Source organism: Thermobia domestica, chromosome 10, assembly GCF_964235325.1.
Source record: "Thermobia domestica chromosome 10, izTheDome1.hap1.1, whole genome shotgun sequence".
Taxonomy (NCBI): Eukaryota; Metazoa; Arthropoda; class Insecta; order Zygentoma; family Lepismatidae; genus Thermobia; species Thermobia domestica.
The window spans coordinates 251635731-251659152 of record NC_137463.1 but is presented as its reverse complement, the minus strand read 5'-3'; positions in this window follow the sequence as shown (position 1 = coordinate 251659152).

Here is a 23422-nt window from a genome sequence, read left to right as displayed (position 1 = left end):
CTATTGTGTCCAGGACGTTAACGTACTTCGAATGCCCTGTATATCTTTTATGACCACTTTTGAACAAGAAACTCACGTCAATCCTTTCCTGGAGGCTATCACTTTGGCGAGTGCGTGCAATTTAGTATTTCGACGAAATTTCTTAAAACCCAATACTATTAGCATTCTTCCTGCACGAGGATACCGTCACAGAAATAATCAGTCACGGATTGCTTTGCAGTGGCTTCCCTACCTGGAAGAAAAAGAGGGCCATGCAATTCTACATGCAGCAAAAGGGAAAGAAGTTTATATTGCTGGTTTTCATCTGGACGACTACTACAAACATCCCGACACTGAAGAGGAATACGTGTATGAATTTCAAGGCTGCAGAATCCATGCCTGTACTCTATGCGTCCCTATAGGCCGTGATCAGCCCATTTATGAGAACTCCGAAGAAGCGATGAACTATCACTACGAGAGAACACAGCGTAAAATGAAATTATTACGATCCATGGGATATAAAGTACATGAAATGTGGGAATGTGAATTTCGTCAAGTGTTAAAATCCAATCCAGCATTGGCCTCTTCTTTAAGCACACATCCTTATACTAATAAAACAAAGTTAAATCCAAGAGACAGCTTCTATGGTGGCCGTGTTAATGCCATTAAATTGTATCACGTCGCAAATGAAAATGAAGGCGAAGAAATTAAATTTTTGGATATCGTTTCCTTGTATCCTTATGTGTATAAATGTGGACGGTATCCAATAGGGCACCCACGAATATATCTACAGGGAGATCCAGAAATACCCGCCATTCAAGATGTCAACGGATTAGTCAATTAAAGATTTTGCCTAGCAGAAATGTGTTTCATCCAGTACTTCCATTTCGCTCAAATAAGAAGTTGTTATTTCCACTTTGTGCTGCCTGTGCCACAGCATTAAATCAAGATTCTGAATGTACATATTCCAAAAGTGAACGAAGTCTAACAGGAACGTGGCTGTCCTATGAAATTCAAAAAGCCATTGAACTTGGGTATCAAGTAATTGAAATTTACGAAATTTGGGACTACGACATCACCGTATATGATCCAGAAACCAAGACTAGCGGATTATTCAGCGAATACATTAACACATTTTTGAAATCTAAGCTAGAAGCTTCTGGTTGGCCTGCCAATTGCGTCACTGAAGAAGAAAAGCAAAAGTATATTCAAATGGTACAACAACGTGAAGGCATAACTTTGGATGCAGCCAATATAATGACAAATTCAGCACGTCGTAGTCTTGCAAAACTCTGTTTGAATGCCTTCTGGGGACGACTCGCTATAAGAGACAATTTCAGCCAAACGACCATCATTAATGACCCCAAAGAACTGTATCAAAAATTAACTGCTCCAGACATAAAAGTCAACCAAATTTTACCTGTTAATGATTCGTTGTTATACCTTTATTGGCAGTATGAAGATGATGTTCCAGTACAAAATCACAATGCTAATATTGTGTTTGGAGCATTTACAACCTGTCAAGCTCGTCTGGAACTCTACAAATGTTTAGAATTGCTGCAAGAAAGAGTACTATATTTCGATACAGATTCAGTGATATTCAGGCAGCGACCATCAGAGCTCACAATAGAACCAGAAGTATTTCTTGGTTCAATGTCAAATGAACCGGAATCAATTGGACCAAAAGCATACATTAAAAAATTCGTGTCTGGTGGCCCGAAACAATACGCTTTAGAAATCTACGACCTCGCCACGAAATCAACCAGTTATGTATGCAAAATACGTGGATTCACACTCAATAATACAGCAAATCAAAAGTTAAATTTCAATAGTCTGGAGCAAATTATCGTAAATCAATTCAGTGAAAAAATCTCCATTAGCACGCCACACAAAATTTACAGAACCCACGATCATCATCTTGTCACAAAACCTGAAGAAAAGAAGTACAGTTTGAACTATAAAAAACTCCGATTAATACCAGACACATACGAAACATTGCCCTGTGGGTATAAAAAAAGCCAGAACAGAATAACAGCCATATTTTTCCCTAATCCCACAAACATCACCTCCCAAAGATGGGCAAAGAATCAACCGCAACACGAAACATGCTTCAACGATGCACGAGCGGAGACAAACTCAGGTGACATCACCTTGCAGAAACCAGTGAAGAAAGAAAAGGAATTCATTTATGTCACATTTGCTTTTCATTTTCTCACATCTCTCTCTCTTGATCAGTTAGTTTATGTTCTTGTTAGAAGTTAATAATCTGTTTTTCTTCATTCACAGGAAACAAAATAAATATTACCATGTATATTCATATGTTTTATTTTCTCTTTACAGAATTTGTACCCGTCACGGACACGTCTTTCTTTGAAAAAAATAAATGCACACAAAGATGGAGAAAAAGAAATTCTGTATTCTATTTCACATGCTAAAAATAAATGTACAGAAACATGAGAAAAAAGTAATTCTGTGTTTTATTTCACATCCTGAAATCAAATTCTTTTCCTGTACTGCGATTTCAATTTAAATTTTCTGAATCAGTTTACCGGTAAAACACAATTTCTAAAATTGTTTTACGGAAAAATCAAACTAAATTTTTGTTCCAGAACTTTTTTTGGTGTACAAAATAAAATTGTTTCAGAAAATTTTTAGCGTACGAAACAAAAACTGATTCAGAAAATTTTTTGTTTACAAAATAAAATTCTGTTTCAGAATTTTTTTGTGTACGAAACAAAATTGGTTTCAGAAAATTTTTTGTGTGCGAAACAAAACTGGTTCAGAAATTTTTTATGTAGGGAACAAAATTGTTTGCAGAAAAAATTTTGTGTACGAAACAAAATTCTGTTTTAGAAATTTTTTTGTGTACAAAACAAAAACTGTTTCAGAAAAAAATTTATGTACAAACAAAATTCTGTTTCAGAAAAAAAAAGTACAAAACAAAAATAGGTTTTCGTCACGAAACTGCTCCGACTAAATTAATCGATTCATTCAGATAGTGTTGGCAACACTGAAAATCTCGCTAAGTATCGATCAGACACTGAGTTACAGCGAACACAACTAGATTCGAACCAACAACCCTAAACGTCTGATTCATCTCTAAATACATCTAACTAAACAATAAGATTATGTTTATATGTTTTAATGCCAATGCTTAGCACTAAGTCAGCAAGGTTTCCTTCAAGGTCAAAGTCGTACACGAAGTAAAAAAGATGAAAACACAGACTTTCTGTCTTTCTATATGAAACATAAACCTAGTGTGAAAACTGCTCACACCGAATTATGTAATGTAACATAACCTGTCCATGTTCTTTTCATTCGTGAAATTGCTCGCACCGAAGGTGGCATGGTGGCTCATCGCTTATTTCTGATGTGTGAGGTCTCTGCTTCAATCCTCAGCCAAGTAAGTTAATGGTGTTTCCTCATTTCATTATTTCTCATCACCGTCGTTTCGCTTAGCCGCGAGGGGACGTTCAACTCAACATTTCCTGAAATTAGAACCAAGGATCGAATTCGGACAATTGCAACGATTATAACGTAGTAATCAACAAACTCAAACTTCTCAATGGAGCACGGTCGCTTAGCGTTTGTCACTAATGTGTGAGGTCCCTGCTTCAATCCTCCGTCAAGTAAGTTCGTGTTTCCCCCTGTTTTGTCCTATCATTTCTCATCACCATCGTTTTCGCGGGGACGTTAAATTCAACATTTCCTGAAACCAGCACGAAGAGTCGAACTCGATACGATTGCAACACATGTACGGTATCCATGTTCACCCCTGAAGCGGAACAAAATGGCCCCTAAAAGGGAACGAGGTGGACCACCCAAATTTATAGTAATATATATTAGGGTCCAGTACTATGATACCAAATGTTTAAATTTGGCAATTTCTAAAATTTAAGGGGCGGGCCAAGGTATCATTCCCAAAAATTTCATGGGGTGCACAAATGTACCTATGTCTTATAATAGGGAATGGACCCCTATACATGACCATATAACCATATAAGGTAATAGGACCTCACCCAATGGAATAAATTAGGTCAAAAACCAAACACTTGATACAACGTATTGCTTACGTTTATATTTTGGCAATTTTATACCCCTAAAAGGGAACGAGGTAGACCACCCAAATTTATACTGATCTATATTAGGGTTCTATACTATTATACCAAATGTTTAAATTTTGCGATTTCCAAAATTTAAGGGGTGGGCCAAGGTACCCTCCCCGAATTTTAAAGGGGCGCACAAATGTACCTATGTCTTACGATAGGAAATGAACACCTGTATACGCCCATATAACTATATAAGGTAATAGGACCTCGTCCAAGGGGATAAAATGAGCCAAAAAAAAAACATGTGGTTGTACTAAAATTTGGCAATTTTGTACCCCTGAAAGGGAACGAAGTGGACCACCCGAATTTATAGTAATACATACTAGGATTCTACACTATTGTACCAAATGTTTAAATTGGGCAATATCCAAAATTAAAGGGGTGGGCCAAGGTACCCTTCCCAAAAATTTAAAGGGGTGTATTAATATACCCATGCCATATGAAAGGTAATTGACCCCTGTATATGCCCATATAATCATATATGGTAATAACACCTCATCAAAGGGGATAAATTAGGTCAAAAACATCCGAAATTTAAATTTTTGGCAATTAATTACCCATGAAAGGAACGACATAGACCCCCAATACTAATAGAGGTACATACTATGGTCCTAGGCTACCATACCAAATTTTTAAATTTGGCAATTTCCCAAATTTAAGGGAGGTGGTTCTAAGTACCCCTAGGCCATTGACCCCGGGCCAGAGACAATGGGTCCTGAGGCAGGAACCCAGGGGCCAAAAGTGTCCTCAGGTCAGGCCAATACTACTCGTATCACCGCATTTCCTTTCGCTCCACCTCCGCCCACTGCGTACGAACGGGCTGCCAGGCAACGGCAGTTGCCTCTAGAGAAATCGGTTTTTGGAGGTGAGCAAAGAGTAAAGGGAAATTATACGTGTAATGACAATGCATATTGTTAGTCTCTGGGAATTGTCTGGGACACCTTGAGACTCATTCCGTAGCAGTTTTCGTCAACACAACGAAAACTTTGTGTTTTATAGTATTTTGCTAGAGTTGTCATAGTTGTTATATATATTTGTTTCATTACTTGCGTTTCGTTGCGAAGGTTCTTACAGACTGAAGCTTCTTCTCTTGGCAATCGCCTATTTCAGAGTTCTTTATTACTCGGACAGCTTCCATTTATTCTGCTGAGTAGGTTAACCACATATCAAAAGCAAAATGTAGGGACAGTTCATGGATCAAATGAAGGTAGAAATTTACGATCGTTTTTTTCGTAATACTAATCAGATAATATAAGTTTTGCAAATGACGAGAAAATCATATTTATCTACTTGTGGAAAGGAAAGTGTGTTGTAAGGTTTGCTTCTTATTTAGGAGATTGCATAATAACGTGAAAAATCCAATAATAATAATAATAATAATAATAATAATAATAATAATAATAATAATAATACATAATGTAGAAGTGTGTTATAAATGTTAGTGGTAGCCCAAGCCATAAAACCAGTATCCGTCACTGATAGAACTCGCGCTTGAAATTAGTGTTATTTAAACATTACCTCAAACTTGTTCCTTTGATAGAAAAAGTCGAATAACAAAGCAAATAAATAAACCTTTTATTGGTATATATTTGTATTTCAACATTTTTGTAGTTAATTACTTGTATACTAAATAACATAGAAATGGATATTCTACCTTATGTTGGAAAAACTGGCAACAACCACGTGACAGCGAATAATAAAATGAAGATATTCTATATCAAGTTCGGAGAACAGTACATCATTTCCGGATACCATCAGAAATATCTCGCCAGGTGTAATCGTTACGAAGATTAATATTATTTTCTTTAATCTATTTCAAAGCAATGAAAATTGCGTTGTTTATATTCACTTATTGTGTTTTTTATATTCACTTAAAGAAAATATGCGTTCTAAAACTATTTTTAATGAAACTAAACACAAACTGCCTTATACAGAGTCGTTTTGACGTATGATTAACGTCATACTATAAGCATGACTACTGCAGGAAACATATGTTAGTCCAACTCTTTAGTATGTCACTAATCACGCGTCAGAACGAGTCTGCATAAGGCCCATAGTGTCTCTAATATCCAAGTAACGTAAAGTGCTATACACCCTACACGTAGAAAAAACTAAAAAAAAAAAAAATAGAGTATACACTAATGATGTGGTTAGCAAATTTTATCTCGAGGACTCCCACGGAATTTTAGGGAGGACAGGTTTTACATACTAAAAGCAAACAAAAAGGCTTGACTAGGAATATGAAAGCATAAGTAATCCCCAGTAAGTATTATCTATCAAAATTAAAAATGCATAATTTTAACGGGAAAGTATCGTTTGCTCTTTGAAACAATGAAAGGTATGAGAAAATCAGTTAACTTAATCATTTAATTAAACTTATTAAAACTTTTAAAGCTGTAGATTCTCATAAAATTACAAAATATATTACATTTTAAGCGCAGTATATAAAACACATAACGCAAACAGTATATCAAGCATGACACATAGAAAAATATTTTATGTTAAGTTCGACACAACAAAAATAAAAAAAAAAACACTTGAATGTTTCATATTTATCGCAGGAGAGTGTTGCCCATGAATATTTGGCGTAGCGGGTATCGTAGTTACATACAGTAAGAGTGTTCTAAAATACATCGAATACACTTTATCTTTTTGTGAAAGAAACAGCTATAAAATGTAATTTTAGCCTTAGTTGTATCCTGTAAGTGTAGTTCTGGTTGTTTTGGCTCAGATAGCCTAGTAATTTAAGGCCAAAAGTAGGACTTTAAATTAAAACTGTCTTCCAGATTTCCTTTCATTAATAAAATATGGAAGTAAGCTTACTTCCGAAACGAAATATATGTAGTCGGCAAGTCATAGGCCTGAATCTTGGAACTGCAATCGTCAATCCGCTCAGATGCAGCAGGGTTCACCACGCGGCAGCAAAGGGTCAGTTACAGTAGTATTCACAAGCCTCAGTATAATAGAGCAAAATCCAACAAGAATGCTCTTTCTCTTGCATTCTTCAAGCAGTAAAGACGAGTGTTGAGTACGAAACCTTACAGAGACAGTTACTGAAGACGAGCGAATCATTGGTAAAAAGATGAATAAAGCACTTCGAAGTAACCTACAGAAAGAAAATGTTCATGACAGAACCAGCTAGTACAATAAACATTTTTCTCTTCAAAAACGATCAAAGTCCTCAGCTCTTGGTGATTTTTCGTGCATTGTAGACAAAATTATTTGGTATTATTTCACATAAATTTTTATCTCATCATAATATTTCTTTCCTTTTCTGATGCAGGTGATTGTGTGTGTGACAATAGAGTTTGCGCAAATACCTCTCGCAATTAAAGCAAGTAATATCTTCGTATTCGCAAGAATACGACGGTTACATATGCACGTAATTGAAACTTACATAGCGAGTTTCTATCATTTGTCTTCGTCATTATTTGATTCTTTCTCCGTCTCATATATCTATTTCACTATAACTTTCGTAACACGTATCCGATTTTAACTAAATTTCCTATTACCTTCCTCCAATCTCTCAAAATAACCTTATCTTATTACCTTATCTTATTAATGTTGCAAGAATTCATTACGAAAATAAAATCTTTGAGTTTTACGTTCCACGGTTATGCCCGTTAGGCTAAAGGAGACGGTGATGATGAGTGATGAATGAAATGGTGGAATGAAGAAAGTGGAAGGAAACGCGAGAACCCCGAGAAAACCCATGCACACAGTGTTTGTTCGCCACAAAGTTCACTTGGCGGGGGCTGGGATCGAACCCGGGACCCCAAGCACCAGAGGTGAACGCTCTATCACTGAATAAGTGAGTAAACAGAATAACAGAATAAGTGAGTAAACTGGAATGAAATTCTATTTCAAGTTTTGCAAGTTTCCACGTATATAAGACCATTTTCATTTAAGAACTATGTATAATTTATTTGATTTAGATAAAACAAAGGCCATAAGTTATGTAGTGCACCCTAATAGTAGTGGTTGAAACCCCTCTTAGATAAGTTAGGAAAAGGGAATAATTCCCCAAACTTCGAGATATCGTTATTGAAATAATTCAATGCTAAGAATAATAATTATCTTTAATATCTTTTATGAAGAAATGATTCCATTTTGATTCAATATCGTAAATATTTCCTTTAGATTTTCCAATCCCACTACATGAAGTTGGAGTTTGTTGCACGATGCTATTCGTCAATACTTTGTAGCAACACAGTGCATATATCATTTGAGACATTCAGTGATTCTTTGGATGCATTTAAAGTTAATAAAGAATAAGGGATACATTTACTTTATCGATCAGAAAACGTGTTCCTCGATAACTTTTGCAAACAAATATTCGGTCTTTGTGGAATATAAGATATATGTATCTAAGGTTTTCTAGTCATCCCTAACGCTTGGGTATAAAATCAGCCGAGGACGAAGGTATGAATTTAACTATTTCCTTGCGTTTAGAAAATATGTCTTAAGAAAGCTTTTGTAATAATAATTATAATTAGGTCCTCATAGTATATCTGGGCCGGACATAGGCGCCTCATAATTTGACTTGAGTGATGAAATCCATCTGTAAAAAATATCGTAGAATTATTGTCTTATGTGAGCATGCCAACCCAATTACTTTGTCTTTGATAACAAATCGTTGACGCAGAAGGTATTTATGTACCAAGTTTCATCTCTCTAACATAAGATGGTCGTGAGATATTTTATTTTTTAGATACCCTTTAAATCCTTCTTCAGTTACGATATACATGTCAAGGAATGTGACATGATAAAAACCCCGACTGGAGCCAAATGCAAAACACACTATGTTAAAAAAAAAAATGTACTTCAAATAGTTCATCCACTTTGCTGATAACCAGCCATATAACCTTGATGCGTTATTAAATATTGAGAAAAAGTTACAGAAAGTGATTCTCATCTCCCTAAAAGTAGAATTCCTAAAATTGCTTGGACACGTGTTCACTTGTTTTTAATATCGAATACATATACGCATTTTCGTAAAACAAAAAATGAAAAATAAAAAAAATAAATAAAAAATCTCTGACAACAACCCTCTGCAGGATAGGTATCAACTATGTCCAAAAATTTACTTCGGACAGTTTAGTCATTTTTTAATTAATAGTATTGTTGATGTTCTGTATGAGCAAGTTATTTCTTGATATAAAAATTGGTTGTTCTGTTTGTGATGGACAATATATAACAACATTGCTCTTGTTAGGTGTGAATTTTGTCTGTGGGCTTAATCTTACAAAGAAACCCAACCTACCACAGCTAACTATTTATTATTAGTTTAAGCTTAAATGCTGATTTATTTTCTCATCAGTCATTATTTTGTCAATAGCCTACGAAACACTAGTACCACACTTTTTGCATACACTCTTTAAAGCTTTCTCCCTTTACCTTTTTTGTTAACGTTCACAGATTTAGTTGAATATTTTAATCAACATCTTTCCAGTACCGAAGATTTTTTATGTAATAATTTACTATTAACACCTGACTTCAAAAGTATTTCTGATAAAGAGGAGAATTAAACTTAATATATACAACATCATGGTCAGATTGCTGACGTAGCAAACGTTTCTTCGCTACCAATAAGAAGTACTCTAAATTCTTGGTAAAACTTTTTCTGCTACTGCAATTTGGGGTACTTCGTCACAACTTTTATGGAAGTCACTCGAGTGAGGGGCTTCCTTCTCAGACCCAGTCTCACCCAGACAGATCGGTTGATCCAGACAAATCTAGCAACCCACAGACCCGACAGCCCGAATGTAACCGAAATACGAGCTATACAGCATTTTATACATTAATGATGCCCTCCATTCGAGCTTGAATATTCAAGTATTTGATTCCCTGTCTCACATTTTCCTTAATCTTCCAAATCTTGAATATTTCAACTATAATTTTATGTTTATTTGCTTTCTCATACTGAGAAATAATGCAATGGTTTCGAACATTGACTACGGACAAATATCTAACAAACCATTCTGTGGGCTCAACAGTATCTCTTATATTCTACGAGACAAATTTTACGAGCTTGCTCGATGAAAAATAATTGACGATGCCTTATAAGTCCTATAAAATAAGCATGGATTTATAGAACATATAACTTATCTCTTTTTGTAATTCACATGCGTTTGCACTCTTATAGAGCGTGTAGTTTTTTCCAGCGCAACATTTTGACACACACACACTATAAGGAAAAAACAAAATCCGAATATTGAAATTGAATTGAATAACTTCTGGGATAAAACCGAACTGAATAAATTTGAAAGTAGTTCGTAGTAGGCAATTAAGATCTCTCGCGAATAAGACCCCTTAAAATATTCCATTTCGTTATTCTAGTGCTCCCTTCCCTTTCTCGTGACTATATCAATGTGTAGTTTTACTGATATGTAGCAGAGAAGTGTATAATATGTAACAAAAGCATTGTATTACATTCTGGTTAATAGTTATGTTTTGTAGTTTTGTATGCACATTCCAAATGCGTTGTGCTCTTATCCATTTTCTCTTAAATCGTTGTAAGCAAGTGTAATATTAATGCAGAAAGGATTAACTAGGGTTCTCATTAAAAATTTGGAAAAGTAAGCAAGTGGATATGGAAATAGTTAAGTTTACTCATCATCCATTCTTAACCATTCATTAAATAAGTATTTCAGCGAAGTGTTTAAATGTACAACTGAAGAAACATTTTTTAAATGAGCGATTACTTACAAAGATCATACTTCAAAGTTTAACAAGAATTTTTGCAATAAGTAACATCATCATAGAAAAATATTCCTTAGAACAAAATCCAGTGATTATCATTAACATGCTCTAAGACAGAGTATCAACTTTCTGGTTTTGATAGTGTTCTGTGTTCGATCTAAATGTATTTGAAGGTGGCATTATTTTGAGTCTTTTTCTGGTTTATGCACCAGAAATCTCAATGAAATTAAAAGACCTTTTCAAATATATTACTATTTCCTATACCATGGTCTATCCAATTTCATGGATTTCTAGAGTGACGAAGTGTTTTACGATATTAGAAGAGGATAAATAAAGGATACTGAAATATGTATTAATATATAATTAGCAGCTGCTTGTTATGTAATATGTCAGAAAGAATAAAGCTGTTAAATCATAACTATTTCCTTCTTATATAAACATTTGATGTCAAAATTCTATAGACATCTTCTTAAGCAACAAATGATTTATAACCATTGCTTCACCGCTTTAAAAACCATTAATAAAATAGATAGATTTGGTTAAAAAAAAGAGATAGTGAAGATATTGGTTAATGATAAAATACAAAAATAATATGAAAGGAAGTTCAAAGTTCAAAGTCGACTAAATGATTCAAAATTGACGAACAAGGATATTATTTCAAGTAACTCTTGATACAAAAAATAGACCGTAATAACAAATTCCTAAAAGACCAGATTACAAACTCTAGAAAAGGTAATTAGTGCCAGTAAGTATTGCCACTAGCTCAGGTTACTGAACGTTGTACGCTGGGAGAAAACATCATTTAGTAGCAATTATTAGTAGCATAAGTCTTTAGTCAGATGAAGATTCTAATATCGTAAGAAGATCTCAACAAGTGAGTTTTTTTTAAAGTAAAGACAACTTTAGGATGTATTCTGAAATGATAAGCTACTCCTTGGTAGTTCTTTAATGATGAATATTTTTAATCTTATAACGTAACAAGGTAGTAATCGATAATTCTATCGTTAAAAGTTGATATTAATTAACCCTTTGGGGATCCTATGTTACAATTTGTACCATACGCGTTTTTCATGGTACATTGCGTTATTTCTCTTCTATTTGAGCTTTTTCGTCCGGCTTTTTTTGTTTTCCAAGTCCAGAGGCCTTGTAGAAGACATTACGTATGGTTTCAGACCGTCCTGCGTCCAGACATAGGAAGTGATGACGTCATAAGTCAAAAATTTCTTTTCTCATTTTCTAAGCCTATGTTCAATATTTTTTGGCGAGCTTATTTTTCTACGTAGAAGATTGAAATTTTGCACAAACATTTAGTCCACCGAGTAGTATTTACCAGATTTTTTGTTCCGATGTCAGTGTTAAAACAGGGGGGTAACCAGAGGGGCAAAGAGTTAAAAAAGGGATTTTTACCCCAAAAATCCCGTTTTTCGTCATTTTCCCGCCTCACATATATGATAGGACCACGTGAGTCATACCGTCTGAAAGGCAGTTCCATTCTGAAGAGAACGACGGTCGAATTATTATTCTTGGGTAATTAGGGCCGTCTCAGTGAATTTTTATCCAAATATACTTCTGTATAGGGTAAAAGTGGGACATGGTAGAGACATTTTTTCTGGCGGGCCTATTTTTTCAGGTAGAAGATTGAAATTTTGCACAAACATTCAGTCCACCGAGTAGTATTTACCAGAACTTTCTTTACGATTTCTGCGTAAAAACAAGGGGAGTCCAGAGGGGCAAAAGTTGAAAAAAGGGAAATTTTGTCCCAAAAAATCCCTTTTTTCAGGAATTTCCCGCCTTAGATACATGATGGAGACATGTGAATGGTGCCGCCAGAAATACAGTTCTATTCTGAAGAGAATGATTGGCGGATTATAGTCCTAGGGTAATTAGGGATGTCTCAGGATTTTTTTTTCCCTGAGATCATAGTGTTTTATGGTAATTTGGGGCATTGTGGGAATTTTTGATAAAAATTCTTCCGCCCTTACTATTCAAGATAGAAACTTGAAATTTGGCACACACATTCAATATACCAAGTACTATTTATCAGATTTTTTTTTAGATGACTACGATCACACAGGGGGGTTCCAGGGGGGCCAAAGTTCGAGAAAATTTGTTTCCCTCCGAAATTTTCACTTTGACATTTTTTCCCGCTTCTGGTATATGGTATGAGCATGCAAGTGGTACCATTTGAATGCCAGCTCTATTCTAAAGAGAATGAGGTATGAACCATGATCCTAGGATAAATAGTGACGATACAGTAGCTGCTTGACTGAAAGTCTAAAAAATAGCCCAAAAAGCCAGGATCCTTTAAGGGTTAATGTTGCTAAGTAAGCTTTCATTATTTAATTTTGTATTTTTTCATGAACTTTGTCACTTCCTACTTAATAAGAAGTTAGTGAAAGTAGAATACTTTTTTCCAGTTTCATTGTTCTTTGATTAACAAAAATAAGTTTTATCATGCCCCATTTAATTACAATGAAAAATGTCTAGAACCAATAATCCTTCCATTGAACACGGAGTGCCAGAAAACATAATCACACTGCAGCTGGCTAATATAGATACGTTTAACTTTCAATATGATGTGTCTAGACATATTTACAGGTATAAAACGTTAGAATAATCTATAATGACATTAAAAAGTAGAGTATTTCTTTGCGTATGTTGAAATGGATAAAGGCATGGCACATTTTTTTAGAAACTCTCAGCAATCCCTTTCTAGTTCTATCTTAGCCAGTTTGATAAAAGAGAAATCGAAAGAAACGTCTTATTTATTTGTCCAAAGAATGTTAAGTTTTAGATCTACTTATATCTTAAAAATCAAATAAATTAATTTCTGGAAAAAAGAATATTATCTTTTAGAGAATCGTATAACATATTCATACCTGTTTTCTCAATAGTTATTAATATCATAAGACGAAGAACTTTCCTTTGTTAATCTAATGAAAAGTTAAAATACTAGAGGAAAACATCATCCGTAAATTTACAGTCCTTTGTCATTCTAGAAAAATTCTTTTTCATAATTTTCTTCCTCTATTAATACGTAACTGGAACAGCTTATTCACAGCTATCTCCTTTGCTAACACTGCTATACATTTAGATGGTTGAAAGCACTTTGATTCTACTAAGTTCTCTATCAGCCTTATTTCAGAGAACTACGGAAAAATTATACTTTCCTATAATATATCGTATCTCATATATATTGCTTATCAAAGAAGAATATAGTATGTGCATTAAATAAATGGATAAGCATAGTAGAAAAAACATAGGTTTCACCCTAATGGATTTTAATGCTACTAGCACTTAGTAGTAAATAGAAAATAACTAGAGAAACGAACATGTCTTCCATTAGAGCTATATGATGTTTAATGGGTTTTGTTACAAATTCGTGACTTGAAATGCACCATTCATTCAACGTCTGAAATAATAGTTGAATGGGTACAACTGAAGTATAGCATGACCTATACTGTATCTACATTTCACTAGCATACAAATAGGATACGATCAATTACTTGCAGAAGTAAAATTGATTCTAAAATCTATTATCAGAAATAATTGTTTCAGCTAAGTGACTTGTGAAAAATTCTTACATGTCAGTCATAATCTAACACAATAATGGAAGTCGTACTTGCGTGACTTGGGCACACTTTTGCCCTCCTGGGCCCCTGGCGTAAAGTCAAAGACCAAGGGACAAATAGGTCAAAGCCATTAAATTTTGGAAATAGACAAGTTTTAAACTTTAGTATAACAGTATAGGACCAGTGTATGTAGATCTGTAATTTTGCGTGGTCCATCTGATTCCCTTTTATTGATAGAAAAATTCCCAAAAATGTTAATTTAGGACACTTTAAGCTTATTTTATTCTCTTCGATATAGCCTTACTACAGTATTTGGTTATTTGGATGAGTAGTGGTCAATTCCCTCTTAAGTTATTGATGCATCTTTCTTAAACTTTAGAAGGATTTCATAGGCTCACCCCTTAAATTTTGTAATTTTTAAAACTCGAAAACTAGTAATTGTTCTCTAGGACACTAATATATACCACCACTTGCTCTAGCTTTTCTCTGATTAGCTATGGAATATCAGTGACCTGTCGTAAGGGCGATTATACTCTTGATTTTGACAGGGGTAAGTTTGTACACGAACTAAATTTAGGGAGAAGTACGTAAGACCACCTATCATAAATTTTGGAAATTGGCAATTTAAAAATTTGGTGTAGTAATACGTGATTCTAGTATGTACCTATGTGAGTTTGGGGAGTCCATTTCGAGTGTAAAAAGAATACCAAAAATACCAATAACGCTGCCTGACCGATAATTGTTCTGTTTATTGACCTCACCGTTCACATGGAACAGAGCCTCATTACTAAAAACACACTAAGAGGAAACGTGTTATTCTCGTTACACTTCGTCATAGCCCATTCTACAAATAGCATTCTCCTATCTGCGTTATACTTCGTTAGGTATTGCTGTAATTGGAGATTTTATAGCTGCCACTTACTTCTGTGCAACACACGGAGTATCGATCTGTGACTTACACCTAAACTGCAGCTAAACGACTGGTACTGTGTTTTGAGTTTTCACCAAGGATACTACAACTGCCGTTGCTGTCCCTGGGTGTTGGTTAACAAGGCATTGTTTGTCGTATACAGATCCAGAAACTAAATTTCTGCAAAATAAGCGACACTGTGGTATGTGCAATATTGTCTCTCTCTACATGCCGGGTATTGAGGTCATTATCGATTTTTCCTACTGATTTTTCCTACTGAGTTTTCTACTGATGAGACCAATTTCAATGTTTTTTGTCTGGTTAGAGCCATTTTTCAATGCCTGAAAACAGAGCTCAAAACCTATTACATAATGCAATACGCAAAATTTACTTCACAAAATATCGTAACTGATTAAAGTTAGGTGAAACATAATTTGAGATTTAATTTCGGGTGAAATTTCAGCCTAAAATCATGTGTCGCATGCCTCCCATTTGAAATATTGGGCCTGAATTCAAAACGGTGGATTAAGTTGGTCGCCATCATGCCAAATGGCACCATCTGGTGTGCTTTAACCCCAATTACCCACATATAATGTTTTGTTATATTTCCTCAAGCCGTTTCAAAAATTCAACTGTGATGTGAGACTTTTGCCTCACCCTGCATATAGGACTCAATATTAAAAACGCATTACTGGTTGCAGTTATTAGTAAATAGGAAATTAGTCAATTTTGTAATCGGAAATTTTATTGGTTTTTAAAACTACCTGTTTCAGTCGAAGAATATGTGATGAGATGGAATTTATTCTTGATATCCCGGATTTTCATCCAATAGCAATTGATGTCTCTTATCATGTCCTCCACGGAAATCCTAATTCTAACTAATCCATCCTAATCCTAATCCTAATCCTAATCCTAAGCATAAAACATTTACTAACATACATGCGTGCACTCATTCACTGTCATAAATAAACGGGTACTTTCGGTTGACGTGAAAAGTTGAAATTTTTCATGATTGCAGCCTTTTGGGACTAACCCAGCCGGAAAATTCCAAAAGTGAATATTTTTCATTTTTAGGGGCTCCAAAGGGGAATGAAGAAATTCACCATGTTATTTATATTAGCCATTTTCTGGACTTATAACCTCATCTTTTAGGTACTTGGAATTGGAATAAAAACTTAAATTTATTTATGCTTGTATGTTTTGTTAGCTTTACCTAAGTAAATCTCTAAAAATAAAAATAAAAATCCAACTTTAGAATGGTCTTTATGGGGAACTGAAAATCTTTCCCATGTTATTTATATGGGACATCTTCGACACCCCGAAATGTTTAGGCACTTCCGGTAGGATAAAAACAATGAAATTTTGCATGATTTTAGCCTTCCGTGTCTAATGCAAAGTAAAGTTGTCAAAGTCAATATTTTTAGTTTTCAAGGGGTCTAAAGGTGTGTGGAAGAAATTCTCGTGTTATTTAAATGGGAGTTTTCTTGGGATGCAAAATCTTATTTTTACGTAGTTGAAATAAGAAAAGAAACTTGAAATTCGGTAGAATTGTGTGTTTAAAAGGTACAAGACCGCAGGCGAAACAAACGCAGGGATCTGGCCAAAGGCCAAAGGCTTGTCAATCATGAAACCGGAAATGATAATAGATTTATATCAGTTAGGTTTGTGTTTAGGTTTGTGATATTAAACTCTCATCAAGAAAACTTATTTTTTCTATCTACTACCTTTTTTAACTATGAGGATTAGTATTTAAACCGGAAGTAGTAGCACGTCACCATTTCCGCTGTGATTAGAGGATTAAGTGGCAATTTAAAAATTACTCTTGGGATTAAGTATTCATATTGAAAATTCATTTCTCACAGTATCTTGCACTTTTTACTGTATGCAGACCAATAATGAAATCCCAAATGTACTAGATTTTAATTAATCACTTCACTTTGCGGTAGTGTAATAAAGCCGGACATCCAAGCTATCTTTGCTGTAGTTAAATTGATATCAAAAACTATAGCTTGGTATGTATTATACATTTTTACTATTACAATCAATGCTGGAACCTAAAATCATATAAATTTTCAGCATTTCCGGTTTGAATATAAAGTACAAAGTTCGAGACGAAACTTAGTCTTGGGACATTCTTGCCATATAAAATTCTCGCTATATGTTACATATTTAACTCTGTAGAGGTCACTATGAAACCAAAAGTAATAATATATTTCTACCACTTTTCATTTGAGTAGTGTTACGCGTTTTTCTTCACTTGTCATCAAAAAAAAAAAAAAAAAAAAAAAAAAAGCTAAATGTTTGGTTATCAAGGCAACGTTCTTGGCCTTAACTTTCACCCTGTCAGTTAATGGGGAGACTTTAGGTTGACAAAACCAGCAACACAATGTGACCAACGAGGAACACACAATATGACGTCACTAAATGTGATATTAAGTTGAGCAGTGTTTCCAACTGATTTTGTGTCAACCTTTTAATTTTATACTAGAGTAGCAGACCGGTAAAGAAAATATGTTAAAAAAGATAATGTATTAATGAATATGAATAAGTTGTTGATATATTTAGCTTCATTTTGTTTGTCAAAAATGTTACTCATGAACCAAAAAGTTTTTCTCTAGTAAAGAGGATTTCGAGGTTTTCACAGTTTAGCTATTTACGTTACCAAAACAATTTTGGTTTTGATTTTGAAATAAAATGGCACCCAGATATATATATATATATATATATATATATATATATATATATATATATATATATATATATATATATATATATATATATATATAGATAGATAGATAGATAGATAGATAGATAGATAGATAGATAGATAGATACATAAATACATAAATACATAGATAGACACTGTAAAGTGGCGGATCCAAGATATGATCAACGAAGGGGCTAAACCATAGTTCGCAGTTTTATCCAGTGTAAAGCAGAATTGAAGCCCATCTTATCCAGTGTATTCCTGAGCGTCAAGGGAGGACTATAGCCCCTATAGCTCCCTTGGATCCGCGCCTATATGTATGTATATATGGGTTCCCCTTTGTATGGGCGTCCTGTAAGAAGACTTGTCCACTTCCCTCGTTAATATTCCAACACGGGTCTGGCTATATGGAAGTGTCTACATCTACCAACTTTACATTTTTAATTTTCTAAGCTGAGATTTTATTTTTCTTTTGTCAATTATACTATTTATACGAAACTACGATAATTAACCATGTCCATCCAGAATGCAATAATAAGCACGCGATTATACACAGGCCTATTTCTTAGTTTAATAATGAGCATTTTTTTTCTTGATGTACCCCGATATTTTTCTAATTATTTTCTATAGTAGGCCTACGTATAGAACAGAAGAATGTAACCATGGTGTTGTCAACTTAAATTAAATTAGTTCCAATTAAAATTCTAGATATGCAAGGTTAATTATATTGTCTTACGTAAACATTGTTTCATTGGTTGATTACCTTCTCATTTCAGCACCGCCTACCATATGAAGTGAAATCTCAACCAATACCTGAGTTTGTGTCCTAGGCATGCAGGGGCGTTAATTCACTTTATTCCAGAAGAGAGACATGGTAAACGCAACAATTAATAAAGTCAGTGGTGTATTTTATGGGTAACCGATGCTACCGACGTGTCACAGCCGTACTTCTTATTATTGTATTTTTCTCTTTTTCTTTAATTGAATATTATGTGATTGTTGTTGTTGGTTAACTATATTTAATTGTGCCATGGGATGATAAAAGGACGGCCGATCTCCTCTTCTTAATTGAGAAGTTACCAATTGTTTATATTGTATATATATGTTTGTTTCGTTATTTCGTCTGTTTAATATGTATGTTTTGTGTATTCTTAAATCCCTATGATAGAATATTCACAATGAAAAATTTCTATTAACATTGGATATCATAGGAGAGACTTCAAGGGTGAGACAAGTCAAAGGGGTAATTCAGAACAGGATATGAAAGATTTTTGGAGATGTTTGTTAGCAAATGGTCGCCAGGCCTTACACGTGATGAGGACGTAAGCACTGAATGTCAATGTGTCAATTTGTTTTAATATAACAAAAAATGTGTACGAAAAGAGAAAATACTTAAATTCTATGTGGGCACGCAGCTATAGTGTTGGGTGCACAAAAGGGTGTATATGGAAAGTTAACATTGGTGACCAAAGTACAAAATAGTCATAAGATCTGAGGTAAGTTGCAGAAACTTGTCACGTTTTTAGTATTTACTATAAATGTGATGTGTCTCTAAAAACTGATGTAACTTCGTAGAAGCACGTCATACTATAAACATCGGGAGTCCGTCGGTAAATCTCTTTTTCGGCATTTATAAGTCTAAATTAACCGACGGACTTAAACAATAACGTTACTTTCTACACATTAACTGGGATATTAAAATTCGTCTCTATAATTTAAAGTACTTGCCACTCCATGGATCTGTCTGCAGCTAAAGATTAAGGGAAATTAATACTTTGGTCTAGGAATTAATTCGTGCGGTTGGTACGCACACATTGAAGCTGTAGTACAAACACAAAATACATAAATACCTTAAGAAAAATATTGTCCATCGCTAGCCACCACTTTCGCCCATCTGTCAGGCAATGTACGGATTCCGTGGCGAAAGAAGTCCTCATCCTTGGAAGCGATCCAGTCAGAGACCCATGTTTCGATATCTTCTGAAGAAGTAAACCGTTGTCCAATCAAATCGTTGTTCATGCAATCGAACAAGTAGTAGTCCGAAGGAGCAACGTCTGGTGAATACGGCGGGTGGGGTGAAACTTCCCATCCGACATTTTCTAAATAGGTTTTGACCGGTTTTGCGACATGTGGGCGAGCGTTATCATATTGAACAATAAGTTTATCATGTCTGTTCTCCCATTCTGGTCGTGTTCTGGCCAGAGCTTGCTTCAAACGCATTAATTGTCGTCGATAACGTTCTCCATTCATAGTTTCACCCGGTTGCAGCAGCTCATAGTACACCACACCTTTCATATCCCACCATATGCACAGCATAACCTTTGCACAGTGAATATCTCGTTTTGGTTGTGATGGACCTGGTTCACCTGGTTTCACCCAGGCCTTTTTTCGTTTAGGGTTCTCGTAATGGATCCACTTCTCATCACCCGTAATAATTCAATGCAGAAACCCCTTTCTGCTCTGTCGTTGAAGCAGCAATTCGCAAATGGTTTTTCGTCTTTCAACGTCTCTGTCTTTCAATTCATGTGGAACCCAATGTGACATCTTTTGAATCATTCCCATGGCTTCCAAGCGTTTGGAGACTGTTGTTTGATCAACGCCTAATGCTGCTGCAAGTTGTTCCTGCGTTTGACACGAATCCTGCTCGAGCAATGCTGTCAATTCTTCGTCTTGAAATTTTTTTTTCTGTCCAGCTCGCTCTTGGTCTGCCAAGCCGAAATCACCACTTCTAAACCGTGCAAACCACTTCTGACACGTTTGCTCAGCTAGAGCATGGTCACCATACACTTCCACCAAAATACGATGACTTTCAGTCGCACTTTTCTGCATGTTAAAGTAATGCAGCAGGACACCCCGCAAAAACACTTTATCAGGCACAAATTGCGCCATGTTCACTTAACTACAAACTGGTGTTGTTGACGCTTTAATCCACTGCCCTATACTACGAACGATACGCGATGACAGGGGTTTGCAACACATGTGTGGATACACGGAACTGTGGGACGCTCCGTTCGTTGCGCCATCTCTTGTCCACCCGCACGAATTAATTCCTAGACCAAATATATTTGTTGTTTATTCACGTGTGACCACTCGCATTCTGTTAATCCTGAAGTTGAAATTATAAAGTACGTTCCGCTCGCGTACTGGACCTGCGACACGACGGTAGCCCTGCAACATTAAAAAGAAAGTTAATATAACACGTAAAAATTAATTTAAAATATTAATAATACGTCGCAAACGTAATTACGTACTAAGGCAGCCGTTAACGCTTAGAACACAATCTCTCTCGCTTTCGAAAACACTGATAATTTGGCAACTCGTGGGTTACCACAGTCACTGCCAAGGTCTACTGCCAGCAGGCAGAGAGAAACGTATCTGCTTTCGCGCTCATGTAGGTTCCTCCATAACAATGTGCTAGCGACTTACACAGGTTGGCAACCAAGCAGGTTTCCCCTCTGTGGATCGGTTTTCGTAAACGCAGCGAGTAAATAGAAGATGAGAACAATCACACAGCAGCCATCTGAGAATTCCAGAGCAATATTTCATACCGCTTTGCGTCAACGCTATACAAAATTACTACTTTACTTTGCGATTCATGTTATTGAGGTTATAATTACTTATCGCGTTATTTGCATTGAGTTGAATCCACTGAGTTATCGGCAACCGTTACGAAATAAAACCCGCAGACAGTATTGTAGATTGGATAATGTAACTTCTACTACTCTGGTGAGCATTGAGAGTACTATCTAGCGGCAAAATTAAATGCTACGAAGAAAATTATCAATTTTTACTTTTGTTACAAAGAAAATTGATTATAGTATGATTTTTTGTAAGGCTAAAATCAATACAATATTTTATTTAAAACCAAATAGCAACATCACTATGCATATTTCGTGATGCAAATTGATGAACGAAAAGTTTTGTATGAGACAACCGGGCACATTCCATAACCGTTTGCGTTAACACAACGCAAAATTTGCGATTTAGGTAGCAGAATTATATTGACTGTTTTCATTTTTGCGTTACGTTGCTATACTCAGAATTTTTACGAGTACTGGTACGGAAGGACAACCAACATCAGTAACAGAGGATACTTAGAGTGAAGTGACATTGAAAAAAAATTTGAATGCAGTCCACGTGAAGTTAACTCCGCAAATGTATGATGGAACGCGCATTTATGGTGGAAACACATTAATGGTCTCAAAGCAAAAGTTCTAACAAAACACACCAACTACTTTTTGTTCATTATTATGCATAATTTGCACATTATTATAATTAATAATAATATTAATATTAATGTACAAGGTCAGTGGTAGCCAATACCATCAAACCAGTATACGCGACTGAATGAAGTTCGTGATAAATCTCACCGACGTTGGAATGTAGAATTGAAAAGAGAAGTTCATTGTCATTCCGTAAAAAATCTGCTTGAAAATTTATCTGGTGACGAAATATTGCAGAATAATGATAAATGATCATGAAATTAAAATTACTATGTTAATTATTGATTTTCTGTATTTGTTCACTCGCAGGAGTTTTCTATAAAGAAGTAACAGTAATGCAACAATCACGGTTTATTTTTTTAATATGCTGTAACGGAACTATTAAACTGAAGGAAAAATTATAGATTAATTAAAGGAATGAAATAATGCTCGTTAATTCTTTGGAGTTTCATACCCTAGGTGAAACTCCAATGAATCAACCAGGGGCGGATCCAGGGGTAACAACACCCCAGAAGAGCGAGCTTTCTTATTTTATATATAAATAAAACCAATCCCAGAGTTTGGAGCTCTTAAAAGTAGCTGTAAGTAGCAATATTACAACCCACCACCCCCTCCCAGAAGTCCGTCCTGGATTCGCCCCTGCAATCAACCAACTTTATTTCTTTCCTTGTTGTCTCAATGGTGCAGCTCTTAGCGCTGGTTCGTGGAGTCTGTGGTTCGATAACAGCCCATTGCTGAATGTTAAAGGCAACTCACACAACAGTCGTAACAACGGCAATGTGGTTTTTATTGTCCATCAGTGCACGAACAAATTCCAGGTATTTTTTAAATTATATTCCACCTCGGCACATTACCCCAACCGTAATGCTGTCAACAGAGCTGCCTTGCTCATGCATACACTGCGCATGAAATGCTCCAGGTTTGTGACGTTATTAACTGACGTCATGTGCTGTTGCTCTGGTTATGTCAACGTAAGAACTCCCCAGTTAGTGCGTGAATGTATGAGAGTTAGTAGGTGCTGACATCTAGGAAAATTTTACATCGCAAATAAAAGAAAATCGCATCTCCATATAGTGGAATGTTGTTACAAGAAACAAGCAGGGGCGGATCCAGGGTGGAGTTCTGAAGGGGGGCGGTAGAGTGTAATTTGTAATACTGCTACTTAGAGCTACTTTTAAGAGCGCCAAACTCTTGCATCGGTTGTATTTATATTTAAAATA